Source organism: Melopsittacus undulatus, chromosome 9 (genome assembly GCF_012275295.1).
Source record: "Melopsittacus undulatus isolate bMelUnd1 chromosome 9, bMelUnd1.mat.Z, whole genome shotgun sequence".
Classification (NCBI taxonomy): domain Eukaryota; kingdom Metazoa; phylum Chordata; class Aves; order Psittaciformes; family Psittaculidae; genus Melopsittacus; species Melopsittacus undulatus.
In genome coordinates this window covers 45,181,590-45,188,448 of record NC_047535.1, presented here as the reverse complement: position 1 = coordinate 45,188,448, position 6,859 = coordinate 45,181,590, and positions in this window count along the sequence as shown.

Below are 6,859 nucleotides of genomic sequence, written 5' to 3'. Positions count from 1 at the left end.
CAGTTGTAATAGCTGGAGCTTGTACAAATTATTTTCATTCAGCTCATCTTTGTGAACAAGGTAATATAATAGTTGATCTTTTCCATTTTGATCAGTATCAACATGTCAGCTTTGATCTGCTTCTGCCACACTTGATGTCAGGGCATCACACTGGGCACCCTGTGTGGAAATTTCTTGCTGGTCTTTTTAAAATCAGTCTGTGCCTGATTTGTATGAGATCAGCTCTTTTGGAAAATGGAGACAAGTGCATTGAGAGTCCCTGCTACTCTTCCTTGCATGAGGTGGAGAAGCAGTAGCATGTAATCTCCTCAGGTTCCCTTTTGTCCTTTTTTGTCTGACATTAATAGTAAGCATGTCATTTGTATGTATTTAAGCTCTGCCAACCTGTAAATTATTGGTGAGATAAAATGCCAGTTTACATGAATATACCTAAAGATAATTATACTACCGCAGAACAGGAGAATAATGGAAAAGTTCACTATAGCACAAACCACACAAACGGTAGAATAAACTGAGACCTCCTTTGTGTAGGAGTGGACTTGGCTACAACTGCATGTTTTCTTTCACTGTTGTTCTGTCATGTAAACTTTAAGAAAAACCCAGCAAAGCACTCTGTAAATTGTGTAATTAAAGGTATGCAGATGACTTTGTAGGCTCAAGTCCTGTGGATGGATTGAGAGAGATCAGTTTTCATTTGAACTGAGTCTCCAGAACTGCTTAATCTAGAAGGAAACAGTGTAGTTCAGAGTTTACTTTTGGTCCCCTGTGAAAACATATTGTAGTAGACATCTGCAATACAAATTATAAGATTTCCATGAGTGAAATACGAATAGGAAAGTAAGGCCATGGATGCACCAGAAGAAACAATGAAAGAATAAATAAAGCAAGGTTCTATGGCATCTAGAGCAGCAAGATCCCAGCACAGTTACATAAAGATTTTCAAGATCTTGAGACTGGGAAATAATGGATAGAGTGAAATAATGGACAGATAGAAGCTGTTAGGCAGTGATGAAGGGAAGGTAAAGAACAGGACTGCAACCATGAAACATCCAAATAATCAGACAAAAGACAGTATACAGCTGACATTGTCTTATTCCCTTAGGGACAGGACAGAATGGACGTCTAAACATGAAAATCCCTGTCACCTCCTAAGAGGTCTTCTCCTATGTAAGAACAGCCCTAGAACCAGGAAACTGGTGTCTCTACTGCTCCATAGCAGTGCAGGCAGAAATGGACAGGCTACTTCAGTGCATGTGTTTCTGTGCTTGTGAATGTGTGAGTGTGAGAAGATGAGTGCAAGTGATTTTATCTATTTTCTATGTAATTCATTATTAAGTATAATCATATTCCTCTCTTACAGAGAAACATTTAGCTTTGTTTACACAATATCACTATGGTATTCCAAGCAAATATTATTATAGCATGGTAGATTTATAAATTATTACAAATCCTGATTTAGTTGGCTGTATAGTATAGACAGCTGCATGTATCTGATTTAGGAAAGACTTCTGTAATGTCTGTAATGCATTTTATGCAGTTATACCATAAATACAATTAAAAAGTGTGGAAATACCACAACCTTGACATTTCTCTGGAGACCAGCAAACCACTATTCTTTCACTTCTTCCACTTTTTATTCAGTAGTGCTATCTGTTGAGCATCTCTATTTACAATGACTTTTAAGAGTGTACTCACTGTATAGGTAATCTTCTAGCATGTTGATATTTTTCCTATTTAGAAAGGGAAAAAAAAAGTGCTTTGTAATCACAAAGCTCTTGCTGGAACTGTATCAAATATGGAATTGGGCTTTGCTCCTTAATTATAGATCTCCAGTTACATGATAATTGCAGGTTATGATTAAAGGTATCAGCATTGCAATGTTTCAGTTACACTGGTTTACACAACAATGCTGTTGTTTACATGACATTGTAAAAATGCTTGGAAATATATTGATAGAAAAGTTACTTTCTCCTGGAGTCTTTTCTTGGGATTCAGGTAACATCTAAAGAGTGAGGATGTTTGAATATAAGTGTAAGAATAAGAGCATAGAAGACAGAATATGTTTCAGTCCGGCTCCTGACCGGAGCAGTGGCATATTGCTTTTTTGCTGTATGTATATACAGATCACTGGTTTGGATAATGACATTGAAGAATAAAGAATTGGGAAAGATAAAAACTTATTTCAGAACCTCCACTTGTTCAGAGGTAGCTGCTTGGTCAAACCTCCCAGACAGGCTGCGTTGGTTACCTGGAAGTTCTTCCTTCCTCAGCTGCCTGCTCCATAAGGTATGCGTTTGATGGCATTGCAGATATATTTTTAGTAAATACAGCATGGATGTGTGTATATTGTCTCTGTTTCTGTTCTGACTGTGTTTATCACTTATTTGTTCTTTGATCTTTATGTATGGTGAAGATCATAGTATCTCTATACTTAGAATTTTATTTACATTTGATGATTTGATTGACTTTTCACCTCTATCTAAAAATGTCTTGTGTGTGTTTTTTCAAGTAAGCTGTCGTTCAGATAAATGAGAGTACTTTTACTCATTCCAATGAGAGTGTCAAGCAAAATTTTTTAGAATCTATTTTACGTGTAATGAAACTTACAATGTTATATTTGTAGTATAACCAAGAACATTACAAAAATGATGTTCTAACTACTGCATCTGCTCAGTACTGAATATTCATCTTTGCATAGAAGTATCTGTCTCATTTCAAACATTTTTCCCACAACACACAAAGACCTGTTCTGAGGATGCTTGGTAGACAAATTCTAGTAATTTTTTAGGCTCAAGTTAGGACCCCTCTTTTATTTAGAGAGCAGAAACAGCCTCAACCCAAATTGCAGTCATGTCTCTGTGCTATTGCTGTATAGTGATACTAGTTTTGAACAGATGCATGGATCATCACATGAATAGGCTAAAAACAGGGACTTTATTGGTGTTTCTGTGATATCCTGCCAAAACCAGAAGTGACGGTGTTGAAAAGTAACCCATATTCTTCCATGAAGAAGTAACATGTAGGAAAACTAGTAATAGGGCTTGCAGAATGATGTCACTTGCTGGAGTCTTTGAAGATCTTCCTATAAAAGCAGTCTGTGATTTTATCAAAATTATTATGGGCTCTTTAATGGGTATTTCTACACATTTGTTTGAGGGCAAGATTCGGATGAGGGGTTGAAGTGTACATGAAACACTGCTGTATCTCTAAAAATTCAGTACAATTAATTTAAAATGGAGTCCCAAGAAGGAAGTGAATGTGGCAGAAAATCAGGAATAGTAACGACTGAGAAGTTTCACTTTTAATTTATTGTCACTTCACTGACAATCTCTACTTCTTTAACCTTGTTAACTGGAAGAGACGAAACCAAGAGATAGCAGAGAGCAATTGATGGCAGTTTAACTCCCCACTAATATCTCTGTGAATGAAAGAGCTCTTTTGAAGACAGACTGCAGCAATTGGATGACAGACCCTGTGGTGGCTGTGCACTTTTTAATGGCTTGGATCCTGAGAGGTCATGGCTCCACAGCTGGAGGAAAGGTAGCATTTCTGGAGGGAGAGGAGTTCTCTTGCCTCAGAAGTCATCTATTCCTGGATGACTGCTCTGTAATTGAATTAAAAGAGCAGCTGTGTTGGTTCAATAGAGACATTTTTATAGAGAGTAGTGCCATTAATTACTTAGAGGAACAAATATTCTGCTGTCAGGATGATGCTGCATGGTACTATCTTCCCAAGTCAAGGACAGGGAACCAATTATAGAAGAAAAAGATGAGCAGTGTAAAGAAATGGCTTGCAGCTCAGTGAGCTGCTGTCTCAGTGTAGCAGAGTTGTGAAAACACTGACTTTGGCAGGTCCAGATAGAAACAGGTCTGGAATTACCAGCCTGTGGCTATACTCCAGCGGTGCCTCTCTCCATCTGAGGTGTTCACAGTGCGCTTATTTAAAGTGAAATCTTATTTTCTCCTTAGATTATGCTTTTAGTAAACAGTCATTTTGTGCCAAGCACTTCTGTGAATGTTTGGGGTTTATCTTTTAGTCCTGCTTGTTTGCTTTGCTGTTCTCTCTCACAAGCTTTGCTATTAATGATACTGCCAACAGTAACAACAGAGATTTCACTGCACGTAAACTCAGCAGGAAGTTCTAGATAAGTAACAGTTGTAGTAAGGTTTGCTCAGGTTTTATCAGTCATAACTGATTTAATGAAGGTAATAACTGACTACGGCACATGAGAGATCCAGGTTCCTAGGATTGTTAGCTGCCAGCAAGTTACCTAAAATTGTGCTTACTTACGCACTTTCACGATTTCCTAATTTCTTTCCTTTTCTGGCCTTCTGTTCAGTATTTCTAGCTAGACTCCTTTCCAAACATCAGGAAAAGGTACTTTGGTCATGCTTGGTCTCTGCAGACAACACGAGAAGCTCCCTGATGAAGGGTGCAAGTGTTTGAGAAGTGTCTGATTGCTCCCAGGCATCCAACAAGAAAAGACTTCCACTGCAGTGTGCAGAGCTGCTGTAGTACTGGTGACCACATGAATGTGCCTTGTTTTTGGTTTGTGCTCAGTCTTTTGGATGTCCCAGCAGTATATGAAGTACATGAGGCTACAGCTGCTTATCTGCAGCTCATGGAAATTGAAGTTGCATGAGCCACAGGGAAACTGAGCCAGCCCATTTGTAAAATGTTTTCCCTGTATTTATGACTTTAAACATAGTTTCTTTTTTTTTAAGTAGATTGCAATCTGTCTCCTGTACCTGAATAAATCTCCTATTCAAACCAATGGGAGGATTTACTTCAGAAAGTTTAATAACAGGAAAAAAATGGTCTTAAATGATGAAAACACTGTCGCTCTTCTCAGAGATAAATGCAATATACTCCAGAGGGTACAGTTTCCCTTTATGAAACATGCATGACTTGTATTAGCTGTTGTTTACTGCACATGTGGCTAGTACTCAGGTGGTAAGTGAATAATTTAAAGTTGCAGATGTGAGCCATTAACTCTCCTGTCTTCTACAGTTTTATCAAAAACTGACCTCTACTGAGTCAGTCTGCAGAACAGACAGGTGGAAAAACAACAGCGAAGCTCTGACTGGTGCTTCTAGCTATCCTGTAACCAACCTCTCTTCACTTCTTGATGGATATATGTGGATTGGGAAAATACAATACAATCCTTACAGGGCTTCCAAAACCTTTTATCAAAAGCTTAGACACAGCACAACACACATAAGAGAGATTAATCATTCTTTTAAAAAACTATTTCAAAATATTAGCTGTAGTTTGGGGGGAAATAAGGCATGTTTTATCTTTGTCACTGAATACACATATTCCCAATAGAAAAGGGGAGCACCAGAAAGCTGGGACAAAATATCTTTTCCACTTGCTAAATAATTTTGTTTTGTGTAACTCTTTTCCTGGTGGAACATGATTTAGAGCCTTGAAATAAGGCGTGATTGTTGTAATTGGCACTTGAAAGACCTCCTGGCATTTTCTACTCCATAGTGTATGCAAGAATATAACTGAAAACTCACCCACTGGGGTCAACAATCATGCCCACAGTGTGCCACCCTCAGTGGTCTGCCACCCTCAGTGGTCTGCCACCAGTCTGCCTGTCTCATCATGACTGCTGGCCTTCAGGCTGCTGTGTGCTCCTTGGCTGGCTTACCCTTTTAGACTTCCAGCATCTGTCTCAGAGGGATCAAGAGGATGGAGAAAGCCCTGGGACATTCAGCACATCTGAAGTGTTTGAGGGCAATTGCCCTCTAGGATAATGTTCATGTAAGGGACCAAGTGGTGACACTCAGGTACCGAAAGACTGAGAAGCTCAGGACTGAGGTACGAAGACTGAAAGTCTTCCTAAGCAGTAAATACAGGCTTCCATGTGTGCTTTCATATTTTGCCAAGGAAAGCACATCCTTAGCTTCCTTCACAAGCGGTACTAGTCTGTTATTAACACCATACACATGGAATACAGGTGAAAGCACATGCTCCAGGATGAACTTGGCAACTGATGTTCTCCTGTGACTTCAGGGAAAATAACTGCTCTTGACACTGTTGTAACAGTGATGCTTATCAACCAAGCTGAATTATAATACCTCTGAGCTTGACAGCTCAGTGCCTTATTCCTGCCCACAAGTAGAACAGGACTTGATATGAAATAATGGAACAAGCTCTTAAAAATAATACTTGGTGGTTTATCTTCTGAGTAGGGATTAATGGGCAAAAGGACTTGCTATCCTCTTGGGGTGTTTTTCAGGTCTAACGATGTGGGCTATAAGATGATGGCTTTCAGAAGTTATATTCCTGTAGTTAGTTTTCTTTATCAGTAAACCCTTTATAAGGATACTGCAAAATCTGCATCTTTAAATAGCTGAAATTGTGGACCAAAATTGATTTCTTGTCTTATTTTAAGTTTATAACTTCCCATACAGGAAAGCAAATGCTTAACTAAGTTACTATTTTTAAGGCCATGGTTATAAAATAACACGGAAGAGAAACATGACTATAGATGACAATAGACTTTATTACACATGCTCCACTAATCTGCTCTTTGTACAGCTACACCCATGACACCCTCATGCAGTAGTTTTATGCCATGCTTTATAGATTTGGAAAGCTGGGAAGTGGAAGGTTGAACAGACATTTGTAGATACCGGTCTTAATGTGGAGCTGAATACACATTAACCTGAATACAAAACATTACAGTGTGAAGAAACAAATATAAGTACGAGGGTTTAGTTTGTTTAACATGAGCAGTATAAATGGAAAGAGATAAAATGTATGTCCCAAGCTGCTTAGCTGAAAACTAGAAACACTGACCCACTAAGGCTATCAACATAACCAGTTAGGTATTGTCTTACATTTAGTG